At 41.4% G+C, this 26,041-nt stretch overlaps 1 protein-coding gene across 5 annotated transcripts in view; it reads right to left on the bottom strand.

Annotated features, from left to right (window-relative positions):
- Positions 1-26,041, bottom strand: part of DENND2B (DENN domain containing 2B) — a 172,043-nt gene that overhangs the window by 114,487 nt on the left and 31,515 nt on the right. For 3 of the 5 annotated variants that reach the window (XM_065839171.2, XM_065839170.2, XM_065839174.2), the window contains exon 2: positions 18,015-18,103. The gene's annotated coding sequence lies outside the window, so the exon portion shown is untranslated. Of the gene's footprint in view, positions 1-860; positions 1,315-17,343; positions 17,520-18,014; positions 18,104-26,041 lie in introns of those variants that run through there. The other 2 variants (XM_071808922.1, XM_065839173.2) reach the window with 2 other exon arrangements.

Below are 26,041 nucleotides of genomic sequence, written 5' to 3'. Positions count from 1 at the left end.
AAACCAAGGTAAGAAGTGTTTACTCAGTTCTAATTTAGTCAAGAACCTCACATGTTTCACACAAAACCAATAAATTTATCAACTTTAAATTGTTATTATATTTTATCTACTACTACATAGTGTAAAATCTCCATCTTCAGTTATTACCACTGCCTGACTTGTCCAGTCACCTGGAAACAATCATTTAAGGAGAAATACAGACTAAATTAGAAATATTCTTTTCTATAAATGGACTGCACAGAAGGTACTGTGCTTCTTAATCAGACATGAAGACAGCAAAAAGACATGTCCAGGATGACAGAAAAACACCATGACCAGAGAGTTGCGAACTACTTGTTTTTTGTTCTGGACAATTGTTCCTCCTGACAAAGCTGTCAGCCCAAAAGCTCAGTAAGATCAGCTGTAAAAAGCAAGGATTTTAGTCTGCTTTCTCAGTCCACTTGAAATCATAAACAGCATTTCTATTCGTTCTTCTGCAAACAATAGTAGTTTGCAACTAGGAAAGGTGCGCTATTTCAACATCTATTTGTCAGTAATAATCTCACAAAATACAGTCTTTGTTCCAACCCACTGAATTATGATGTGCTTGCGGGTCCCTTCCACTTCAGGATATTCTATGATCCTATGATTCTACTTTATCTTGATTATGTTAACACTTTCCAAACCTTCAGCAAAAGATCCTTTCCCACTTTGCTGCCTGCATACCTCCCTACCAGTGAGGGCTATTAAAAGAAGCTGAACTAAAGCTGAAACCAAGCAAAATTTAAGTCATAATCATCAGTTGAAAGGGAAGGGTGTAAAGTAACCCTTCTACATAGCAAATAAGGGACCCAAAGAACCTGCCAGTGCAGTAATCCTACCTTCCTCTGCTGCTTCATGTAGCCCCTCATTCTTGTGACACTGTTTTCAGTCTAAATTGCTGTTCGCTTGTCTTCTGATTCTTGTTCCTCTTCTTCTCAGTTCATTCATAGAGAGCTAAAGCTCACCCCAGCATTCACTTTGCTTTGTTTTTGCAAAACTCATTCCTCTGTCCATTTTTGGTCTTCTGTGATGTTGAACGTCCCGATAGCTGTTCTCTGTGCTTGCTCCAGGTCAAATATCACCCCTTTGAATGTGGGTGATCAGCATTGCCCACAGCATGTCAAAGAGCGCCTCCTCTGGGCCTTCCTTGTCTCCAAAAATGTGCACATTAGATCAGGTTTCCCATTCTCACATTTTGTCACTAATCAGCACACATTGGTTCTTTCCTTGTCTTCAGGTAATGACACTGCTATGCCATTTCAGTTACTTCAGTCTGAAAAATCACCAGCTTAGCTGTGTAAGAGGAGAAAATTTAACTAGCATATTCCATTTAATTAATGTTTTAATGGAGAAAATAGACAAAACCAGTCTCAAGATGGTTATATAGCAGTTCATTAATAAACTCCCTACAACTTGATATTGTTCTCTCAACACTAGCCTTATCTTTTCACCCTTAACAAGTCACTTCCCAGTTGCTCTACTGATCCCAAATTTCTCTCACTTCATTGTTTCCACTGTGGTTCCACTACCAAGCAAAAGTCCAAAGAGAACAAACCTGCAACTTTCCTGCCTCTGGAATAGGGCTCTCAGAGCTATCAGATCAGTCAGCACAATCTACCTTTCACTCTTAAACTCCAAGACTCCACATACCCTTTCCTTTCAAGTTTGGTTTATCATAATCAGAATCACTGATGTGCATCTCTTCTGCAACACAGATACTATATTTGCAACTTCCAAGCACATGGCAGAAGTCCTGTCCTTAAAGCTTTCTTGCTGGACCAGCTCTTTTCACGTGCTTTCTATTCTTGTATTTCTTCTTTGCCCCTGTGGCCAATCTCAAACATCAGGTCAACTTCATTCAAACCCCCCTTTTACTCCCTTGGGAATGGAGGCAGTGCACAGTTTAGTTTCTGCATATTCTGTACAGTGACCAGTCACTACCCTGTTCTTCTCATGTTAACTATCTCATGTCTGTTTACTACTTCTGTTTTCATAAATGTTGGGGGGAAAACTACTTTGTTTTGTTTTAATATCTTTAGCAGTGTCTAATTAACTTCACCTCTGGCAGTCCTTGCTTTGTATTCATGCTTCTTGACCTCAAAAATCCATCTTTATTTACCTATGAGTTTTTCACTCCTTTCCTTTTTGGACTTTTCCTTTTTATTCTTTATGGTTATTTCCTGGTACTCTCTTCCTGAGACAACAATTCTTGGTGGGTCTAGAGCCCCTAACTTCACGAAATTCCAGGCCTACTTCATATTTAGGTACCTGTCCAATTCAGCCCAGTCCATGCTACTAACTAGTTGCTATAGCTCTATCGCAATTTGCTCTTTGAAATAAGAAACATTGTTACAGAGCCATTTCTAATTATTTCAATTTATTTTGAAAATGAGAGTGATGTTTTAAAAGATTTCTTGAGCATTCAATAGTGCCCTGTCCTTCTGCTTCTCACAGGTGCAACTCAGACAGCTGCTTTTAAAAATCTTGCCCATGTCTCAGCTTTTATTCCAAGCCCCACATGCTGTTACTTAGAAAATATTATTAGCTCAAAGAAAAAGACTGACATTTCTATGCTTTCGTACTACCTAGCAAAACCAGCAAGAATGAATAAAGACATATTTCCTTAAAAAAGAATTTACCTTTTCACAGCCAAAGTAATAGGAGGTCAGCATCTTTAAATATCACAGTGAGAAAGAATGAATCAAATTTTCCAGTTAACAGATGTAAAATCACGCCTCAAGCTTTTTGCCTAAACTTTTCTTTTTGCATCTCATTTTTGCTTCTGTCAACATTATAACATAATCCATCTGAGAGGTTTAAAACTAAATGGTTTTAAGCAGTGGGTGAAACCACAGTATGTTGACAGGAGGTTTTGGCTTATTCTTCATCTTTAAGCATCTATTTCTCAGCTGCTGGTTTGCTGCAGCAGAGCCTACAAAGTTTCTAGACTTCAGTCCAAGACTCCTAATTTCCTAATACATGCTGCTTAGGCATGTTTTCTTTTAATTTGTTTGTTTATTTAATAACTACAACTTTCTATATCAGATGATAGAAAGCAACACTCATGGCTGTGTTGCTGTCTGGCAGTTCTCCTCACCTGAGAGGTGACAAAGCTGAGGCAGAGCTGATTACCATAAAACAAGATGTGGATAATGAGAAATGGACGTAAAGCACAAATACAATTGTGATACCTCTGAACATTAGCCAGTTCTCCTTCAGCCAAATATAAAGCTATTTTCAATATGCAAATTGCAGACAACAGATACTAACCTGTTTCGATAAAAAAAGAAAATGTTTTTCCTCTGCCATATACTCCACAGTCATCTCCAGCACAAGATATTTTATATTTGAACAACCTGAACAGTGGAAGAATGAAAGCTTATAAAATATGTACCCTTGTCTATGTTGGAAATAACACAATTCCAAACCAGAAACTAATGCTGAAATACAATCCAGGCTCTGTGCTTCCATTCATAAACTGTTCCATTTGAACACTGAGTCTGGAATGAATTTTATCCTCATGTTCAACCAGAGAGCCACAATTTATTATAGTGCTGCACTTTTCAGTTTCAAAACCATATCCCTAATATTTTTCCCTGTCAAGCCCAGTGGAGATTAGCAGACTTCACAACCAGGATCATCCATAAAGGGAATATGCAGCAGAATCCAACTGCCCGGAGACACGAAGAAGCAAGCCCACATGACTAACAGAAAAGAAAACCTAATGTATAGACACAGCTCCAACTGCTTAAGTTGGAAAGGCATCAGAAAGGTCCTTTCGTTAGTAACCATGTGAGAGGGATCTCAAAGGTATCTACCCCAGTTCTGCCTCTAACTCACCACTACGCTGTCTATACAGCAGACTGGCTCTGTTGATCCTGTGTAGTATCACAGTAATGCTCCCTGACAACTTCAGACCCTAAAACAAATAACCAGTGCTCCTCATTCATTGCATATTCTGCAGCTCAGAGGTGCCACAAAGGTATGGGGTTATTTACACCAGGCGAATTTTCAGAGCTGTCTCAGGAGCCACCCCAGGCTCTCAAGGGAGTCACTATCCTCTGATGTTCAAAGGGAAATTGTGATCCAACAACACTGGTCAGTATGACATTTCAACGTATAGGCTCACTGCCCTTTGCAGCTTTTGTCTCCAGTTTTCCACAGTGTCTTAAAATATTTGCCTTGTAAAAAGACTACACCAAAAATTGCAACAGAGCTGACAAAATTTTCATCAATAGCTCTCTGCATGCAGCAAGATGAGAGAAGCATCTGATGCCAGGATACTGCTAACTCAAAGCAGTTTAAACAACTATAACGAAACCCCCGTCAACTCTTGGGCTAGTACAGTTTCCACCTTTGGGAGAGGAAAAAGAAGAAAGTGGGGGGGAAGGCACAAACCCTTTAAAAATGGTAACTTGGTCCTTCAGCCTGAGGATGAAACCCAGTAATCTAATCTGTGATTTAACACATCATTTCTAAATACTCATTTTTCTCACAAAGCTTATTGCACTGGAAGTCTCTACCTTGATTGGAATTTACTAGACCACAAATTAGATTTCCACAATACATGGAGAAGTAGAATCTAGACTTAACATAAATTTTTAAATGAAGTCAAATGAAATGGTGACAGCCATCAGGTGCAGAATTCTTCTGTGGCAAAATTTATTAATTGCTAACTATTAACCAAACTGTCACATGCCAGTAAAAAGCTTTCAATTTGATAAGTTAAAAGCACGTGTTTTGTCCAGTGTAAAACCACCACCATGTCTCCTTTACATAGCATTCTTACATTTTTATCTACTTGATCACCTAATAACATGTACAGTAAATGTGTCAAGATCCCTTCACGTTTTCCAGCTCTCTTTGAATGACACTGGGCAATTGTTTTACAAGACGGATGACAATTTAAAATGAACCCTGCTTTGACTACAGTTGCTTTAAGCAGCTTTGTTTGTGACTAAGGTAAGAAATACATTTAGCACAGCAGCTATAGCTCCATCAGGAAAAGTTTCACCATCTATTTTGGAAGGCAATATGCCAAGAGAACTGTGGTGCATTTTCATTCACCTCTTGGCTGCTGCGTCTTCCAAACTTTCTGTCCAAACACAGCCAAGACCAAGCTCTATGAATCATCACTTGAATGAGATCTAATTATTCCATTATCTTTAAAGCCTTTCTTTTCCTTATTTCTTCACAGCTTTACACACCTTTTACTCCTCAGGGCATTTGTCCTCACATCTTTCCAACAACTGGAAGTGCAGGTGATTTCTTTCCCATGCATTAACAGCTTTTAGATTGAGAAAAGAAGTGAATACAGTACACTGCATAGCCCCTTTGGATATAGTCCTTTTTATCTAGGTAGGGAGGAAGAAGAAAAATCTGACTAGTCATCTACTCATATACACAGTTTTCTGTGACCTGATCTGCCACTTTTTGTATATCACAGATCTATTGTGTCTATTCTACGGGCTGGTTTACTCTCTCGCAAAGACATTAGTAACATTTACCTTTACCTGAATACCTAGGATTATTAATATAGCCTCAGATTTGAAACTGCAAATATGTGACCCACCTAGCTATGTTAAAGTAGGGAATATTTAAAATTTAACTGTAAAACATGAAGTGCTTCCAGAAGCATATTAATTGCAAGGTTTTGATGATGAGGAAAGATAAAATCTCTCTCAACTGTTGTTCTACTCAACATCTCTCAATCTGTAGGGTGCAGACACTCCCCCCCTTACCCTTTTGCTTTCTTCCCTTTTTTTCCCCCTCATCTCTTACCCTTTCCTTCTCACTGCTCTTCAGTCTCGCAGCTCTGAAGGAACGTTGCTCAAAGCCCCAGGGCTCCCAAATGGATGCACTTTGCTGAGACAGCTTCTGCACAGCTCAGAAGGATAACTTTGTTTCAATTTCTTTCTATCTAAAATGCAAACTGTTTACATTTCTCTACTGTGGTGAATGGCTACATAGTTGACAGCCTGAAAATAAACTTCTCTATCTGAAAAAAAAAAAAAAAACCACACCATAGATACAATTCTGTTTGATCAATGACCTCAGAAACAGTTTGAAGACAGAGTGTTTTAGCCCACAGGGAGCACAGAGCATGCAGACAGGAGCATTTTGCAAAGGTGCCTGCGGGATTCGAGTTCTGCTTTCAGAGCATTCAGGATTCCAATGTTTCTGGAAGTCAGTGGGACCTCAGGGCTCTTGAGAACATTGTCCGCGGACCCCAGAAGCACAGTTAGAGGTTTCCAGGTGTGTGACTGTTCAGTGGAAGTAACACATCCATCAACAAACCAAATTAATGATTTCAATGGAAATTCAAACTACCTCTTAAAATTGTAACATTTCCTTGTGCAATCAAGAGCTCAAACATATCAGAAAAAAAAAAAAAAAAAGTGTTTCTTTAGAGGTTACTTGTGAATTTGAAGAACGATTTTGCTTCCAGATTGGGTCATCACAGGTAGGCTTTTCTCTGGCTCCTGCAGAATATGTTACTACAGGGAGTAAGAGACCTGGCATTACAACAGCCTCAATAATAATCCTCCATCTTATTCCTTGCGAATCTCACCATTTTTTGTTTTGGCTGCTACTACATCAATACAAAGAAAACCTGTCTCATAATAATGATGTGAGTTTTCTTCCTGTATAACTACACTCAAAACAAACAATAATAAATGGTATAATATAAATTTACAACAAATTCCTAACTATCTGTTGATCTTAGTCATGTATTGACAGTGATCCCTCAGTTCACAAGGAAGATGACTCAGTTACTTATATGGGAACACTGCCTGGGCTTCAAACTCATTTTTCTGGGGGAATATTTTTAAGGCAGAATAAAAGTTCCAAAGTAGGATGCAGACAGTTAAGAGATGAAGCACTTTTGCACAGTTCTAAGAAGTTGGCTTTCCACTTCCCTGCCTGCAGGAATGTGCTGGCCACAGAAACGCAAGAGAAATGCAAACTTCCCATTATGATATAGGATGGAGAGATTTTGTGAGCAGTCCATTTTTAGCCACAGATTTGTGACAGGCTTGGGAGAAAGTAACAAGCAAATGGATATGCATTGACTCATTCTCCCCTCCTTTAAACTAAAAGACAAATTAATGGCTCTAAAAAAAAAAAAAAAAAAGTCTGCATCTTTTGCAGAGCTACATCTAGAAAGAGGTAGTATTCTACTCAATTCAACAGTGATGCTTGTCAGGCCTGATTTTTATTGAGACAGTTATTATTACACACACTACCTCAGAAACTTAGCCACAAATTAGAACTTAGCATACTGAACACTATACAAACAAAAACCAAAATGTTAGTCTCGCTTAGGTAGTTTCTCTTCAACCATTATGGTAAGCTGAGTTTTCTGTGATGTTTCCAGTTTCTTACACCATCGTTGCACCTCAGAAAGGTGCAATGAAGATGTAACCTGCTGGGACTGGCTGCTACCAGTAAAGAAGGAAAACTCTGCAGTAAACTTCACAAGTCACCTAACACTTCCTTTTGCTATAGTTTTGAAAAAGAATATACAATACGATTGGTAATGCTGCATACCACTGCCACCAGCTGCCCTTCAGCTCCCAGCCAAGATTCCCCTTGCAAGGCTCACTATGGCTGGGTCTGTCCTTGCTCTGGTGATGGGCTCCCCCCTGAAGTCTGACTGAAGTTCTGGAAACAGTAATGTTGATGTCAGTCTGGCTACCTGCAAAGTTCACCCAGTACAAAATTGTTGGTGGCTCCCTTTGATGATCTGTCCTCAAATGATGCCTCTTGTACTTTCAACACCACAGACACAATAGAATCTCAAATCTTGCAGAGGAACACTTCTTTTGGAAAGTATCACCTTCCCCTTCTTAAGTTTTTTCCCTCTTTCTCAAAATAGAGATTTGCTTGTACTTAAAAATGTAAATCAAAAGGTATTCCCTCATAAAATACCCAGTTGTGCTGAAGTACATGGCATTTTTTGAGAACAAACACATTTCCATCCCTTGCCTTTCATTTTCCTACTGACTATGTTTGATCAGTCATAAAGATGATCTGTTCTTTCTCACTGCCATTGCTCCCATGGAGATGAGGAGAGTAGACATTTGCCATTAGTAGATGACAAATTTGGTCTTTCTGAGGTATATCCTGATTTCTTTTTATTCAGCTTCCCCCTCCGCACCTAACAGACATGAGCTATTAAATAGAATTCGCGTGTTTCACTTGACAGCTTTGTACAGAACCTCCAACAATGCTTTTAAAAGCATTGACTTAATTTATAACAGTAACTGTATAAGTAATAATCAGATTTATTACTCATTGTTTTAAAATAAATATATTTGCCTATGTACCTATGTTTCAGTCAGAGTCATCACCTTCAAGTTTGGAATGACACAACTGTGGCACTATAAACAAGAGTGCACTAGTGAGCAGCTGAACTATCACCATTTCCCATCTCAGAGGTAACACTGGCCATCTCCAGCCAGGCTTGCTGCACTCAGATGAGACGGTCAGTTCCAGAGCATAGCCTGGAACCCTCCCTTGGGCAAAGCTAGGATCTCCCAAACAGAAGCTTCTACCTGATTTGGAGACAAAATATTCCTGGTGAGAGTTTTACCACTTGCAGTGTGTTAACACAGATAGCTGAGGTGAGCAGTAACTCATGTGCACATGTGATATATGGGCACACACAGAGTTGTCAGCTAACCGGCACCACAGCGGTGTGTAGCACCAGGATCCAAATTCATGACCCTCTGATGCAAAGCCCCAGGGTCTATCACTTCAGCTGAGAAAAACCTCCAATACCTGCCAATATTAGCAAAGCTGCATCCTGTTTGCAATTCCCTGTGGAGATGGACTGAATGCTTGTAAGCAAATCTGATTCTACGCAGGAAAGGGCAACCATGTTATACTTCACAAAGCTATGGAACCCTCCTCATTTTGTTATTCGCATCATATTATCTGATTTATTTAACTACTATTTCCTTTCCCTGCATAAGAGGGAAAAATATTTATAGTACAGATCCTGCTAAATTTCAAGGTTGATAGATTTGTGGTAGAAAGAAATCTCTGTATACCCTATAATTTTATCCTATTTTTCTTCATTTTATGTATGATTTGGCATACAACATAACAATATATAACCTAAAGAAAACAAACAGCTGCAGATCACTTCATCTTGTAGTGTTTAACAAGGAGTTTCAAAGGGATATATTAGTTGAATATAAATAAAATGTTCCTGATAGAACTTGGTTTATTTGCTCTTTTGTTGTTCTTTGGGGTTTAGGTTTTTTTTAACAACTGCAACAGAACAAGCCTGACTGCTTGCCCCACAGGTTCAGCCCTGGCCAACATAACTATCTGAATCTCCATAATCCTTCTGCAAAAAAGTGTGATTCAAGGGTGCTCAAGTTTGCCCTGTAATGGTCAGAACACCGGTGCTTCTGCTCCGTTCCCCAAAACTACAGTATGACCTTTAGAGTTCCCTTAGTCACTGAAACAATGAATAAAACTTCTTAACAAATGGAAAAAGGTATTAATTCATCACTGGTTCGGCCCCATACAGGAGGTACGGCAAATTACAGAAGAATGCAACTAGTCCTAGCTGGCTGGTTCACATACAAAGAGCAGAATCAGTCAGTAACAAAGAGCAGGAAGAACAATTTTCTCTTCTTATCCATATGCTTTCCTGACTAGGGCCAGCAGGGGATTTGCTGGGGGATTTGCTGATAAAACACAGCTTTGTCACATTTGTCAGACCTGAGGCTGTCATGGAAACAGAACTGATGTGACAACTGCTAATGAGCCACTGTCACAAGGGCAATCTGCCCAAGCCAACAGATTCACTGCTCCTGTTCAGTAGCGGGCAGCAGTGAAACAGCCTCACAGCCTCTCAACATCACCCGGCTGTTGCAAGGGTCTGACCTGTTTTGTTTTGGGAACACCGTATGTCCATGTTACAAATAAACACTTTACAGGATTCCCACTTTGCAATGATGGGTTGGGTTTGTTTGCTTTTAAATCAGATTGTGATGTTGAAATGATAAGTGTTATGCTGAGCCAGAAGTCTGGGGTTTGACTTTGCTCCTCTTCTGCCCACCTTGCAGGGAGCCCACCACTCATCCAGAAGAACAATTACCTTTTAACAAAGTTTTCTTTCCTCTTTCACAAAAGAAAAAAAAAAAAAAAAAAGCTGTCTCTTTTCCTCACTCTTCCTCCAACCTATTCCTAGCATCTCCCTTTTCTATCCAGACTAAAGAGTAGCCATCTATTCCCTCACTGCAAGCAACGCATTTCTCCTTTACTCATGATAAATCATTTTTTAATAGTAAGCTTTTTGATACTTCCATAAGCCAGTGTATCATCTGGCATGAATACAGGCAGCAAGAACTCATCCTTCTCAGAAACAGTGGTGGTTCACTTTGGAGTCTGTCCTGTCCCTGTGTTCCTGCGGGGCACGTGTGATGACAGATCTCAGAAGACAGTAAGCCCATGTACACTGCCACTGTGTGCAAGGTCATACACCACAGCAGCAGCAAAACCACCAAAAGTAACATTACATACCTGATACAATTCAGCAAGAGGCTGATGCACAAGTGAGCCTCACCTAATGCAGCCTGGTTTTCCACGTGGAAATTTTATTCAGGTGGAGAAAGAGGAATATGGCCATTTGCTCAGGATTTCAGGCTATGACACAGCCTGGCCAGAGCAGTCATTGACTGACACCTGAAATGTCCAGATCAATGGCCACTTTGCAGTCGGTCTGCCATATCCAGAACATGAACTGCACAGATTTTCTAGAAAAATTACACGACTTTCAGCATAAGTCCACTGGCTTCATCTTCCTCTACATGAGGATCTGGTCATACTTTTGGAACAGGCCGGTACACCCATGTTATCAGAGCCATCAGTGCCACAGGCACAGGAACTGTGCTGGGATCTGCTGACCAGGTGCTGCAGCTGCCGACCTCGCGCTGCCCCTGGGACCCCCTGTTCTTCCAGACAGTCATAAATCCCCAGGACACATTTTGTGCTGTTGTAGCACACAGCGCCGAGTCATGTTTACATTTGTTTTCTACTGTCCCTGCATGTCAGCCAACAGTAAATAGAACACAGCAGGGACCATAGCTCTTGATGTGTCTCAGCAGAAAACTGGATAATGTCTCCATAGGAGAGGAAAGCAGATCTTAATGCAAATGCCAAATTTGACAATATATTATACTATCCACTAGGTCTGGCACAGAAAAGATTATAACCTGCTGATAAGTTGCCCTGAACAACCAGCTTGTGTAGCAGCCTCCTCACCATACACAAATTGCTCCAAACATGAGGACATGGAGTCTCTGCCTGCACCCAACCTTTACATGAAACAAATGCCTTTTTGAGAGAGACTTCTGATGAAAAAGTAACCTGGGTTCAACCACTGGATAGAAAGTGAAAAAGCCCCACTCTCATTGATACCCTTTCCCCTGTCTCCATGGTCCCTAAAGTGAGGAGGAGGAGGGTGGAGGCAGCACACAGTGACAGGCAGGGTCTGCAAGGACCTCTGCTCTGCATGTGTTTTGGGACCATCTCCTCTGTGCCTTGACAGCAGCTCTGGCCTGGCCCAAGGAACAGTGTTCCTGCCCAGCTGATCACCCGATCACTGTCAAGGACACAAGCTCTGTACACTGAAGAACATGCTGTCTCCTCCTGGACCACAGTGACTGGAGGACAGTTTAGCTTTTTCACCTCGTGCTACTCTTTGCTCTCACCTTTCATGAGAGCATCCCAAGCAAAGGCAGGGGGAGCAGTCCCATAGTATTACAGCATCCTGGCATAAGCTCATTACTGTAGGAGACAGAAGACCTAAATGGATCACTAGTTGGCCATGCTTCTGCACTAAAGCCTCAGATCAGGGAAAGAGAGCTGTGCTTCAGCTGCCCAGGCCAGCAGCAGGATCTGGCTTACAGGTGGCACACAAGGGCAGTGCTTTCTACAGGAAACAAAAGGGGTGACCAGACACACATCTGAGCATGTCCCGGGTGATACCACTCAACTTGCAGGCTATTGCTGCTAATAAAAGACCACTGAAAAACCAATGTTTGCCCTTAGGTCTTCATACATTCCCAAAAGCCAATCTGCTGTCCCAACCATGAGTGTAGCAGGGTCAGTACAATGGTGAAACCCAGCTTAATGCACAGTGTGAGCAGCTCTAATCCAGAGCATCACTTGATTACACAAAGCACATCCAGCGTCCAAAAGTTTTTTCACTCTCCCCTCTGAAACCAAATTGACTCCTCTCCAAACACCAAGACCAGAATGAGTCACTGGAAGTTATTTTTTAGGCAGGTTTCTGAAGACTGAGTTGCAGTATGTCCTCTTCCCTGCAACAACGCGTCAGAAAAGCCCCAGGGAGTTCTCCCAGGAGCTGCTGGGGGATGAAGGCAACAGGCTGAGCTGTTCAGCTTCTCACCTCCCCCAGCACGGCTTTGAACATGTTGACAGCAGACTGCTACGATGACGGTTCTGTCCCCTACAAATCTTTTGGATAAACAGGATTGTGCTTTACATCAGAGACTTTTCTTTGTAACTTAGGCAATACTTTCTTGGCTTGCCACTCTTGGCAACTCAGTCATAAAACAGCTCTCTCTGGAATACACCATTCAAATTAATCAGCTGTCAGCTATTCTCCTTTTAAAACTAATAATAGAAGGTCTGCATGGGCCTGTGAGAGACTGAAACATGGGAATGTGAATTGTGCAGCTGCACATGTTTCCATACTGCTACAGCTCTGAAATCGCTTTTAGCTCTCTATCGAGGAGGCATGAAATACCATTGCAGGGAGCAGGTTTTGTACTATCAAAACTGTCCAACTGTCCTCTGTATGTTTGTAATGTGGCAAATGCTTCGTAATGCCTTTTAACTTTCAAGCACACTTTAAAGAGGGATGTTCTTATTATAAACTAACAGGCTCTGCTGGACCAGGAGCACAGGATAATTTGATGGCTTGTATCCCTTGGATGCCAGCTGCACAAGGGGTGCCAAATCGTGCTCTTGTCACTGGCAGAAGTTTCAGCCTCCAATTCATCTATTTGTCAAACTGCAACAGGACGAGGAAAAAGGTTCAAGAAGGGGAGCACTGCCTCTGACAAGATGGGGAAATGGGACTCCTTTGAACAGCCCCTTGCATACAGCAGTTTGGCTCCAAGTGAGCAAAGAGGATTAATGCTACATGAGGCTTGAACTCAGAATAAGAGCTGGCACTGGAGGAAAGCCAACTGTGGCACACTCCTCTGACTGCTGAGGGGATTCCACTGTTGTCACATGAAGCTGAAGAACAACTGGGAGGCTCTGTAAAAAGTGCTCAGAGTGGAAGCACATTTGCAAAGCCTGATGAAGGAACAAGAGCAGCACCTGCCTCCAGGTCTGCTAGCAGCTAGTACCATCAGGAGAGTTTGCCTCTACCAGCAGTAGGTTGACTTTCAGTCTGAAAAATATTAAAAAAAAAAAAAAAAAAAAGGAAAAAATCTTAGGCTTTTAAGAGAAAGAAGTTTAAATCCCAGACCGGAAGCCTTAATTATAACAGATTTGTGTGAAAGCTGCCAGATCTCTCCCTGCTCTGTGATCAGGGCTGTGCCAAGAGTCTGCTTTGCGTCACACTAGCAACTGTGTTAAGTTCAGCAAAGTAACTGAGTCAAAGATGCTAAAGCAGAACAGAGATCACTGATTAGCACTAATGAGACTGCCCTGCAGAGCAGAATGACAGAACCATCGTTTCAAGGCTCTTGCTGTAGTTACAAGATAGCCACATTCATATTTAATGTGAGCTGCTCAGAACAAATCCTTTTGCACATCACATTTTACACCTTAGAAAGTCACTCAGAGTCACCACAACCAGAAAACAGCACATAAGAGGAAACAGACATGGAACTGAAATTACAGAAAATAAGGAAAGATTTGAGCATCCCCATGAGCAGCTCTCCTAAATATAAAGCACTGTTGTTTTCAATCAATGAATTCCACCTATTGTGCGCATAAGGTTACAGATGGAGAATGCTGATCTCATGATCCAGATTTTAGAGTTGCACCTGTCCACAACTGTAACACCAAGTACTCTGAAGATCACCTGACCTTCAAAGAAAACAGCAGAAATGGAGACATCTACAGTGCTTCTCCAGTGTCTCACAGACTTTCCTTAAGAAGAAAAATCGAAGGTGCTAGAGCTATTTAGAGAAGGGAGTAAGAGCAAAAAACAAGTATTGAACGATACAAAGTCAGTCCTAGGCTTCTAGATAGCTTCATCTTACTTGCAAACAAAGCAGTGTATTTCCAAGTAATAAAGGCAAATATGTCAACATAGCAATTAACCTGGAACTCCCTACAACAAACAATAGGGAAAGATGAGCTGTCAACCTACAGAGAGAGGGAGCATGAGCAGTTACACAAAATATTACTTTATACAAGATAAATTAAGACATTAAAACATTATAACTCAGAATATAAAAATTATTCCTTAGATAATCAGGGAAAGAGAACAAACAAACAAAAAATATTTCTACCATGTCCTTTCACTTTCCTTTTAAGTGCAATGAGACAGGACACAACTAATCCTATCAAAAAACATATTAAGCTCTCTGCAAAACTCAGAGCCACTGACCATCCACAGACAGAACGTGGGCACAGAGCCATTGGCAGAAACATGGTGGATGGACAGGACCAGCAAGGAGATTTATGTCAGGACAACCACATAAAGCCACTCACTTTAAGGTATTGAAATTAATGCAGTTATAAAGTACCAACTGCGGCAGGCTGCAAACACTGGGCTAAGGACCATGGGGTACCTGTTCCCAGGAGCTGTGTTGAGCACAGAGCTGCTACCCCTGCACACACTGCTGCAAGAACTCTACGCGTGCTACCAGGCCCAGCAGCAGCCTTCTCGAGCTGCTTACTGCTTTAACGGATGAAAGAAATACAGTGCACCAATGTCTATGTGCTGTTGGTTACATTTATGCCCAGTCATAGTAAGTCAGCTATAAGGTATCTTCTTATGAGTGTAGTGTTATATACATATATGATTTATTGGTTACTTTTATTTATTTCCTCCTGGTAAGGAATACGTATTACATAACATATGCAAACACCATTTGGAACCATTCAGAATTCTAAGACATACGGAGATGATATTAAAGGACTATGGAAATGATGCCTTGTATCACTTTTCAAAGTAACATGTAAACACTACAACGCAGACCATTAATGGAAATGCCACTCAGACAAAAACACTGGGAGAGACCTCACCAGGCTTCCTTCTGCATCGCACCACACAACAAATAAATGCCAAGAAGCAACCGTTGCCTTTGGAATGACCAATGTGTAACACCTTGCAGAGATCTCTCAGGGGTCTCAAACTGACCTTCTGCAAAATGTAAGCACTTAAAAGCAGTGGTTCCAGTTTCAAAAATCATAATCCTTTGCTCTGTCTGAGAAGTTTCAGGGACTAATAGCATTTTCCTGCAAACAAGCCTTAAACTTGGGTAATCACCTGTGTTCGTTCTTAAGGAAAGGATAGTTCAAACTAACAGGTTCACAGAAATTTCATTCCTACTCAGGAATGGCACAAGAATTTCTTATTAATCTGCTCCCAAACATTAAATGGATGAAAAAATATTTTTTCCAATAACTTAACTGTGTTATTGATATCCACTAACATCGGTATTTTAGTTAATACCAAACTGGTCAAATCTGGTAGGCAAGGGGGGGGGACACAAAGTGCCAGACTGTGCCAATCAGCCCTCAACTCACAGATGACAGCCGTCAGTTCTGTCCACATGTTCTAGAAAGACTGTCTGCTCCAGGACAGCCTGCTTCTCTCTCACGAGTGCTGCAATAACAGTGTTTTCCTCCTTCAGTCTTCCTGGAGCTCCTCCCTGAAGCCCAGCCGACACTGCCCTTTAATCAAGGAACAATGTCCACACACAAAAACACACACGGAGATTCTCTCATAAACAAGGGCTGTTTGCGAGGAGGGGAGGGATAGAAGGCTCTGATTTCCATTCACTGCACTTTCCCCCCTTTGGGAGGATTTTAGGAGAAAGCGGAAATAAGCATCACCATTATCTCCAGCGCGTGTGAGCCGCCACGCTGAAGCCAGTCAGCAGCGCCCGGCATTGTTTGGAGGAACACAAAAGACCTTCTGTTTGGAAAGTTCAAGTAAGAAAGCAGAGAGTCTGTGGCCTGGTCCTGCAGTCAAAAGACTGAAGCAGAGGCTGAGAAGTTCTCAGGCAGATTGCTGAGCTGAAGCCCTTTGAAGTTGACGGGAAAAGTCCCATGGACTCTCGCAAACTTTGGTTCATGCCCGAAGCACACAGAAGGGAGCAGAGCAGCATGAAAGTCGAAATGAGCATCTGCTAGAGGGAAGTTTAAACAGCGTAGGGGTGACCTAATCTTTCCACCACAGTTATCGGTACAGTGTATTTTTGTGATGCTCAAGCAAGTAGGATTATATCAATTTTCTAAGTCTTTTCATTAGGACATAGCAGTTGTACATTAATCATCAGGCATTTCTCCGCTTACAATGCTATGCATGCTATGCTAACGTTGAGTGTTGAACACAGCATTTAACAAACACCTCTGAGGAAAGAGGAGTAAAAAAGAACCTTTCAAAATGCTGAAAGTATTAGCTTTCTGTTTTCTTCCTCTGTTACCCTCTCCCAAAAGAGGCTGGTTTAAAGGTATGAAAAACACAGTCCAACAGTGAAAATGTTAAGAACAATGCTGCCAGCATCATCTATTCATAAGCAACAGCTTGAGACAGAGACCAAACCAGAAGAAACTCTTTAGCAGCACATTCTCCCAACAATTGCTAAAGGATACCAAGTGTGTGGAAGTTCCAAATCCTCTGCTTAATTATGATGCAATTAATTTTCTCATTAAAGATGAATATAGGAGTGTCCAAGAAGAAAGGTCTTCTGAATTCTGTAACACTTTTATAATAATTTCTTTGCATATAGGAGTAATTGTTGCAGTGTTTTTAAAGTTAGATGCTGTCTAGGTCCTAAATGTCATTTTCTGGGAACTAATTTGTTAGAAACTTCTTTTTTTTTTTTTAAACACTTCTTGCAGCCTTCACACAAGATTCAACAAAGCACCAAAGTATCCTTTTTTTTTTTAGAAAAATGCAGGATGTTTCCTCTTTCCCTGGCTAATAGAATCCAACTGTTGCTGTATGACATCATTCCCCAGAGCTAGGGAATCCAAGCTGGTTCAGACACTCGGCTGGGAGTAAACACCACAGCAGGGGGGGGGTGGAAATTAAAAGAAAAAATCAGGAGGAAATAACATTAAAAAGGCAATTTTTGTTACCTGAAATTTGGAGCATTTCCCTCTCCACTCCATTCTCAGATTTGTATTTCCCAGAAAAAAAATCTGTCTTATTATCTGAGGCAATCAGAAAACCAGGCGTTTTAGCATCTGATACCTGCTGCGCTTCCCACAACTCCTTCATATGACCTTTCGCAGCACTGATTCCATTTAAAATGATTGCAGGGAACACAGACTGGCCGGGCCAGTTGTCATGGTGATCTCTCTCTCTCTCTCTTTCTTTTCATACGCGCGCGCGCATACACACACACAGATTTAAACAATTCTGGGAGGCATCCACAAAACAGCATGCCTTTTCATCAGCTGCGTTTTTGAAGCATTCCACCCCTCCTCCAAGCCCTCCCTAGAGTCAGCCCAGGAAGCTGAGCTTTGGTCACGAATCAATTGTCGAAATTAGAGATATTGTCTTTTAAAAAAGAAAAAAGAAAACCACCACAGAACTTGTATTTTTTTTACTCCAGGAAGGAAAACAGAGATGTTTGCTTGCCAAAGCTTTGAACTAGAAGTAAATCTATTTCGTTGAAACCTACGGGCTATTTGTCTTTGACTGACTTGTTATGAATTTGATATCTGAAAGCACTAAGCTTTCAGTGCTGCTGAAATACAATCAGGCAGATTACAAGAAATGCTGCTGGCATGACCCGACTGCTTACCTTGCTGTTCTCCCAGTACCCAGGCAGTGACTTAGTTCGCACAGGTATTCATCGTGGTCATGCAGGACTTCCTGTATCCTTTCATGTTTCTGTAATTATGAAGAAAAATGTAGAGGTCAGGAACATGCAACTCTAACAAACAAACATAAAAAATTTCCCAGCCAAACAAGAAAAAACAGATATATTTGGAAGTTTTCTCATACTGACTACAAGTTTACATGCCTCTTATCCAAAACTCACTATCTCCCACTTAAAAAAAAGACATATTTCAATGACGTTTGCGAATACAAGAACTGATTAATTTACCATATTCACTGGCACCATGGTTGCAAAACAAAACTTATTCCAAACGTAAATAAGACACACAACATTTTTTCCTTGACAAAAAAAATCTAAATTAATCCCCAGAAATGTCAAATAGGAAAGCTTGGGTTGGTGAATCAAGAAAACAGAAAATACTTCAGGGGAAAAAAAAAAAAAAGAACATTTTGTAAGGAAATTCAGTAAAGACTATTTGGACTCAGAAGAACAGTGCTGTGCTCAAGGTTTGTACACTCTGAGAAACTGCTTGGAGACTTACTCTTTAGAGGATTTAACTGGAGTCAGTCATTCAAAGTTTTAAAACTTCATAAAAGCTACTAAAGACTGCATGAGTCTGCTTTCTGCAAGGAGCAGTATAAGCAACAGTCCCTCTAGCGGGCGTAGAACTGCAAAGCTGACTGTGCCATACCAAGTAGGAAATCAATTTCTTTCTTCTCTATCAACCACTTCTTTATGCTGTTATTATATTCCACCCATGCATTACAAAATTTAAATAAAACTAGCATATGCAACCTATTATATGTTATTTAGGGAGCTGAATGCAAGAAAATGTGTATGTACATTCCATAATCAAAACAGCTAGGTTTATACACCAGGAGATATAGAAGAGTTCCAATGTGTTACTCTTCTGGTTGTGTTTGCGACCTGATAGCAAAGGTGGGATTAAAAAAAAATTGACGATGAGACAGCTGAGATGTCTGATGGGAACACCTGTCTGCCCATATAGCTATTGTAGGATATAAACTATGCTGGAGCATATCATTGACTACACTTCTGAAAACTGTACATTTTGTGAATGACAGAGCTCCCAGCTGATCATACACTTAAACCACCTCTCTTTCCATCCCAAACACTACCCAAAGGTGTATACATGAGGCATATCTTAGAGTTACCAAAAACCGCATGTAGACTATTCACAGGTAGATGAACATAAAAAGACAGCTACTTCAGCTGTCAAGAATCCAGAAGATGCTGAAATGACATCACATGAAATAGTTTTTCTAGACATGAAAGCACCACGTGTTGAGCTTGCAATTCAGGCTAAGCTCCCTCTAAGAAAGCACCAGTGAAGCCCAGCAGCACCATGGGAGCCAAATACAAAAATATTATGTGTTTTTGTCTTGAAAAGTTCCCTTTGGTGTATGACCGAGTTAAACTCATCACATGCTGCAAGTGGACACAGTTCCAGCAGTGCAACTTGGGCAAAGAGGGAGACAGGTAACTCACCCCAATAAAGGAAAGTTTCACCCTACTTCACTGCAAAGGGAGTGCCCAAAGACATGGAAGTAAGGGAAAAAAATAGGAATTTATCAATGGACAGGTGAAATGGTTGATTGGTCCCAGGTTTTCTATAGACCCCATTACTGGTAGCATGGGAGTATATACCAACCACCTGCATCATGTCCCACTCCAGAGTTTCTCACAAGGGTCTGTAGCACTTCATTAGATGACCACATCTGCATATCTGGCAGGGATCTCAGGGGAGCACACAAGCTAAAATTTATAAACAACTGAAAATGCTCATTACATTATGTATACACTCAGTTACAGTTTAAAGTTCCAGACAAAACAAATGAAGCTACTACAATATATTATGCATGCACAAATATGTAGTACAAAGCGCAATAGTAAAACTATGGTCCAAACTTTGGTCTTGGGCAAGTGACTAGCACAGAAGACCCCAGACAAGCACATTTGTATTATAAGCCTCACTAATACATTCCTAATCAATTACTTACAAAAAGGTGAAATATTTTTTCCAGATTGCTGCCAGTGAAACAAGAATCATTCCCAGCTTTTACTTTTTTCTCACAGGACTTTTCTGTCAGCACATCAACACCTCAGGACAAAATTTAGGATCAGGAAAGAGTTCAGGATCATAAACAGAGGACATAGCGAACAGCTGCTATTACATTAATTACGGCATCATGGCTACACTGTGATCAAAAAGCATTAGAATAAGCATCCTCATCTCCTGCAGGAGACAGGCAATCCATTACTCACATACAACTGATGTTTAGTTTCTTATTTCCGATACGCTTCCCATTTCTGCCTGGTTGAACACACTCCTCCCTGTGCTCAGTGGTCACAAGCGCAGAATGCAGAAGCCACGTGCCACATGCAGGACCAGACATGCACCGAAAAGGATGAGTGTGCAGCGAGAGAGTCCTCCCCAGGGCACACCTGGTGCCTCTGCCCCCGAGACTGGGAAGGGAAATACAAGCCTGTGTGGTCTGAGATTCTTTACTGAACCTTTCCAAGTCAAATAGCCATCAGCAGCAACAGGAGAGGAAACTAATTCAGCTTTGCATCTACTTGACTTGTGAAGATGTATCACTTTTCCCAGGTGAAAACACATAATTAATTTGGGGATTCAAAAGGACAAAACCAGAGATGAGCTACAGCCGAAGCTGCCCACAACAGCACAAATCTCTGGTAGGCATAAATGGAGATATTTCACTGCAGCAACTTCAGTGACATTTTCCTTTGCAGCTTCTAAATAAAATGAAGTCTCATGCAAAAATACTCTTGTAAAATGATTTATTATTTCTCCCCCTCCTCAAATAACTTCCCTTCAGAAGGTCTTTTGCCCCTTTCCAACAGAAGATCACCACCTTATTTCTCTTCTTCCCAGTTACTGACCGTCTTTCCAGTGACCTCAATGGATACGTTTCTATTTGAACCTAGATAACTGTAAGACTCAACAGCAAAAAGCGGAGCTTGAGTACCCTGTCCCAGTACATTTTTAATCCAACACTACAGAAAGGCAAGTGCCTGCAGCTCCTGCTGACATCACTGGGAGAGGCAGAGTGCTAAGCAGAACCTCCTCATCACCAGGCAGTGACTTGCACAGGTATGGAAATCAGGGAAAAGGCCCTAACCACCTCATAATGCAAAGTGTGCACACACTACAAAAATTGTGCTCTTCGCACTTTACTTAAAGGTCCAACAATCAACACTTTTGCATACAGCATTCTGTGACTATCCAGAGGGACAAAGCTATGACATCCAGGACAGTAGCCACCATACGCTTTGGAGTAGCATTATAAAACCACTGTGTTCTCCTTTGAATTAATAGTCCGTAGGACTGGTCTTTATTGTTAACACTCCAACACCAAGGCGTGAGAGCATAGCAAGAAAGCAAGACACACAAGATAACACCTCTGGCCCCAAAAGCATCATTCTATTGAAGTAAATAAAACTTCCACTGACTTCAGTGGCACATTAACTTCACTTTGGCCTCACTGCAACATGTTTTGCCAAGATTGTGGTATCATAGTGAGCAGTACAAGAGTATATAATGGCCCTGCAAACAATAAAGCAAAGGAGTTGACTCAATATACATAGCCTTCTGATTGCAATGAGACTGCACAGATGTAGGTCTAAGATCAGCCAGCTATGAACTTGCTTTCTTCCCTCATTTCAGCACCAGATCCATTATCCATAGTGTTTCCACAACTCTCTCTTCTAATAAGAGAATTTAAAAATTTCCATGACATCTTTAATAGCCCAATGAGGATCATGTTTGAAGCACTGATTTCACTAACCCAGAAAAAAAAAGTATGTGTGTGTGTGTATATATACATACGTACATCCTATATGCATATAGGAAATGACTAATCATAGCTGTGCACTCTTTGAGATGCTGCCAATCCCTTTATGGCCCTATATCCCGTTTCAGTTTGATCTCATTCTGCAAATGAAAGCCTGCCATAGTTGGGTCTGACCCTGACGTCTCAACTGGGTGCAAGACAGTAATTTGCAAAAATTGCTAAGTGATTCAGTGAAACTAAGATGGTATCTGTACCTGGGGGGTCATGATAAGAAGCTGACACACATTCAACTCCTGTACAAACACCCATTCAGAAATAAAGCAGCTTAACTTTGTGACTGTTATTGTTTTAGGCCCTGATTCAGCAAAGCACTCATACATGGACTTCAAGAGAACTGAAAAGTATGCCAAACATATGCTACAATATTTTACCAAAGTGGTGCTTTAGTAATGCTGTATATTTCAGAAAAGAGAAATGGAAAGAGTTTTTATTTGGCAATTAAAGCTTTAAGACCTTGTTTGGTGATATAATTGGAACACGCTCCTCATGCTAAATGTACTAATGAGGGTAAAATCTGCTGAGCAATAAGATGAATAATTCCTTAATAAAACAACATTAAACCTGAACGGTATGGAATTAGCTCATGTAAATGCCTGGTTTGAGAATTATCCATACCTATGGTCTGATTCATGACAGGAGACACATATTACAGCTCACCCTGCTAGGAAAGTGGTGCAAAGCCAAACAAGCCATACAAACTGGCTCTGGGCCCAGGCAGCCAATTCAGCCAGCCCTCAACATCGCCTGTGTCAGACAGCATCAGGCCAAGGCACAAGCCAAGCCATAGGGATAACCAAAAGGTGGGAAACTCATGTAAATAAGCCCTTCTGCTCCTCAACTCTCCAGAGCCAGCCCTGTCTGCAACCCATCTGCACTCCAGTCAACACCCGTCCTCTGCAGGGCTGTGCTATGTCCCAGGCATGCCTGGACAGAAAGGCAGGAAGCTGTAGGACCAAAATTGATGGAGGGAGGAGGTCCCCAAGTAGAGAGCACTTATCTTGTCTGGACAAAACAAGAAAATTTTGCCCTTTATAGGTGTTAGTCTTTTCCTACACCTTTTTTTTTACTGCATATATCCCCATAAAGAATGGATTTATGTCCCAAGAAAAGGGACAAATGAGACAAGCAGGCTTCCTCTGGGAACTAGCCATATCAGGAGAGATGTCAATGACTTGCTTGAAATTCCACAGCAATTCTGATCTGACTCTACATGAATGTGAGATATCTCAGTTTGTCTTAGTTCACTACTGTTTCTTTTAAGGAAAAGCCAAAGGACAAGTTTCTGTTGCCTTTGTTCACAGTACACAGATGCTACAGATGGGACTAGAAGGCAATTTAAAAAACAGATCACCTCACACCTGGAATTGCAATGCAAGCAGGACTCACAAGAATGTAACTCTGGGAGGACTAATTGTTGTGTGAATCTGAGCGAGTGATGCAAAGCCTTGTCTCAGTGGGAGCAGACAGGCAGAATCCTTGTCAGAGCATATAGATGAGGGGAATACTGATCCTTTAAGCCAAATCCACACCTGAAGAGGCCCTTTTCACATTGTTGTCCAAGTAGCCCTTCCTGTGTTTAGGTAGTAGGACAAATAAGACGATGCTGTTGGGAACTATCTCTCTTGTTACATCGGGTTTGTATATGGAGCTAATAAAGGGAAGAAGATCTCTTAAAGCAATGGACACAAGGACAGGTATATTCAATAATGGAGTGCTGGTTTCTGAAGCAGAATATGGACAGTGGTTGGATTTTTTTGTATTTCACACACATATTGCAAAACAGCTCTTACTTTAAACTCAAAATGGAAAATAAGAGGGCCTAAGGCTGAGCATCCAGTACAATATCACCTTGTTTACACAAGAAAAATCACAACCAGTAGCATTGTGCAGTCCTTGAACATCTAAATAAATAAATAAATAAATAGATAGACAGAGAATGACAACATGTTTTGTGATTCCTTTTGATTGTCAACTATGAAAGTTGACAGGAAGTTTATGCAAGCCCCTCTCACTGGATAGATTTTATCTTCCAAATACTGTCAGCCAAGAGACTCTAAGGAGAAAGTGTCAGCCTGATGCTCATTTGGACAAAAAGCAATGACTTTTCTGTGTACTGACTTCTGCAGTTGGCTTTCTGCATTTCAGTCATGACTTGAACTTCCAAGTTGGCCAGCAGACCCTGTGAAATGCTGGGCACATGCTGGGGGATGCCTGTGAGCTCTGCTTAGCACCTCTGGGGAGGAAGGGTACAGCAAGCATCAGCCCAGCACTACTCCCATCACCTACACCCCATCAAATCCAAACCCAGTTACAGCATGTGTTTTCTTAAGCATATAATGAGTTTGTCTTTCATTTTGCCATAATTGCCACAGCAGGCAGATTTTTCAAGCTACATGCAATAAAGATATTTTCTACTCCAGTTTGGATAGAATAGATAAACAAAATACTTCTTTAAATATGCACAGCTCCTTCCATTCTTTCATTCATGGCCCTCAGTGTGCTTTACGAAGCCAGGTAAATGCCACTCCTGTGTGGCTGCTTGGAACAGAGGAGTTAAGTGGCTTTGTGTGCGAGATTGCACAGCAGCCCCTCAGAAACAGTGTGTGACCAACTGGGTGTGGAGCACCAGGCTCTGTTCTCTCCCCCAAGATGACAGTTGGGACCCAAAAGGCAGCTGGGGTCAGCTGAACACCAAGGGATATCAGAACTTTTGTTTCCAGGTAAACAATTTGAGCATGGAAAACAGCTGAAATTAAGTTTTCCTTCTAGCTGGTTTCCAGTGCCACAGAGCAAACGAAAGCCGATGACAGCAGAGTGACTAGGACAAGCTTATGCAAAACAAAAGAAATCCAAAACCAGGCCAGTTCAAAAACATTTTGTGAACTCTGTGTTAGTCAATCCCTCACTGCTTCCTGGGTTTAGCAACTGAGTGTGATACAGAGATGCCCAAATGAGCTACAACCATCATAACTCCAGAGCTGGAAGCCACACAGGCCCAACAGCGCAAGCCAGTGCTTGAACTAGCAGAGCTGTATTTTTTGGGGAAGGAGGCCGTGCCTCCACACAGTGCCCCACTGCGCTGCAGGGCCACGCAGACCTCCTGGAGTCAGCTCCAGGGCTCACTGTGCCCAGCTCCATTGTGCAGCACAGACACCCCGGGGCACCACACTGCAGATCACAGAGGGAGCCGGTCCCAGCACTGGGAATTCAGCTCCCGGTCCCAAGCTCCAGATGAATGCCTTAAAAGCAAAGTCATTCCTCCTCCTCCTCCTCCGGTTCTGTTTGCTCTTCCAAACAGAGCTGAGGGAAGCTTCTGAAAAAAGCCCTACATCTAAGCAAGGTCTTTCCCAACATTCCCTTTCAGGCTGCTAGGGAATGACATAGCTACCTGTCTCTTCTTCACCACTACCAGTAGAGGTTATTATATAATTAGGAAAAAAAAAAAAAAAAAAAAAAAGGAAAAAGAAATGTACACATTCTGCTTTACTCTCATTGAAAAGGATGGCTCAGAGATAAGATTTTTGCCTCACCATGAAAAAGCATAATTTATTCCTTTAACTAAAGTATTTCCCATTAAAGAGACAAAAGAAAAGCAAGAATCAACATTTTTTTACATCAAACTGAAAAGGGCGGAACTTGGGAAAGTACCAGTGCTTTCCTTCCAAGTCTGGGAAAACTATACAGCTTATATAGGCCAAGACTCTCTTACAGATATTTTTCCTTTAAAACACTGGATAAGATCCATGTAATCATACAACGTTCCCCATCACTATGTACATTGCTTTAAGGGGATGGACAACCCACTCCCTGGAGCTGCTGCTGCTGCTTGCTGTTCCTAGTATGAAAATGCTGAAATCCCACAACACAGGCTGTTAGCCATTTAGTGTGCAAAGACCACACACCAAAAAGTTTGCAGAAGACCTTGCTGCCAAGTGAAGAAGTGCTAGCAAAAGCTCTGCTAGAAGCCTTGCTATCTAGCTAACCCTTAACATGGCTTGCAGCAGTACAAGCACTGAGTAGCGCACCAGTGTCTCCATCTAAACGCTGCAGTAGGTGCAGGCTTCTAAAGGCCATGCCCAACTAATCACATGG

Source organism: Patagioenas fasciata, chromosome 5 (genome assembly GCF_037038585.1).
Source record: "Patagioenas fasciata isolate bPatFas1 chromosome 5, bPatFas1.hap1, whole genome shotgun sequence".
Classification (NCBI taxonomy): Eukaryota; Metazoa; Chordata; class Aves; order Columbiformes; family Columbidae; genus Patagioenas; species Patagioenas fasciata.
Note: the sequence above shows the minus strand (reverse complement) of the source record. Positions and strands in the feature narration are given on the sequence as shown.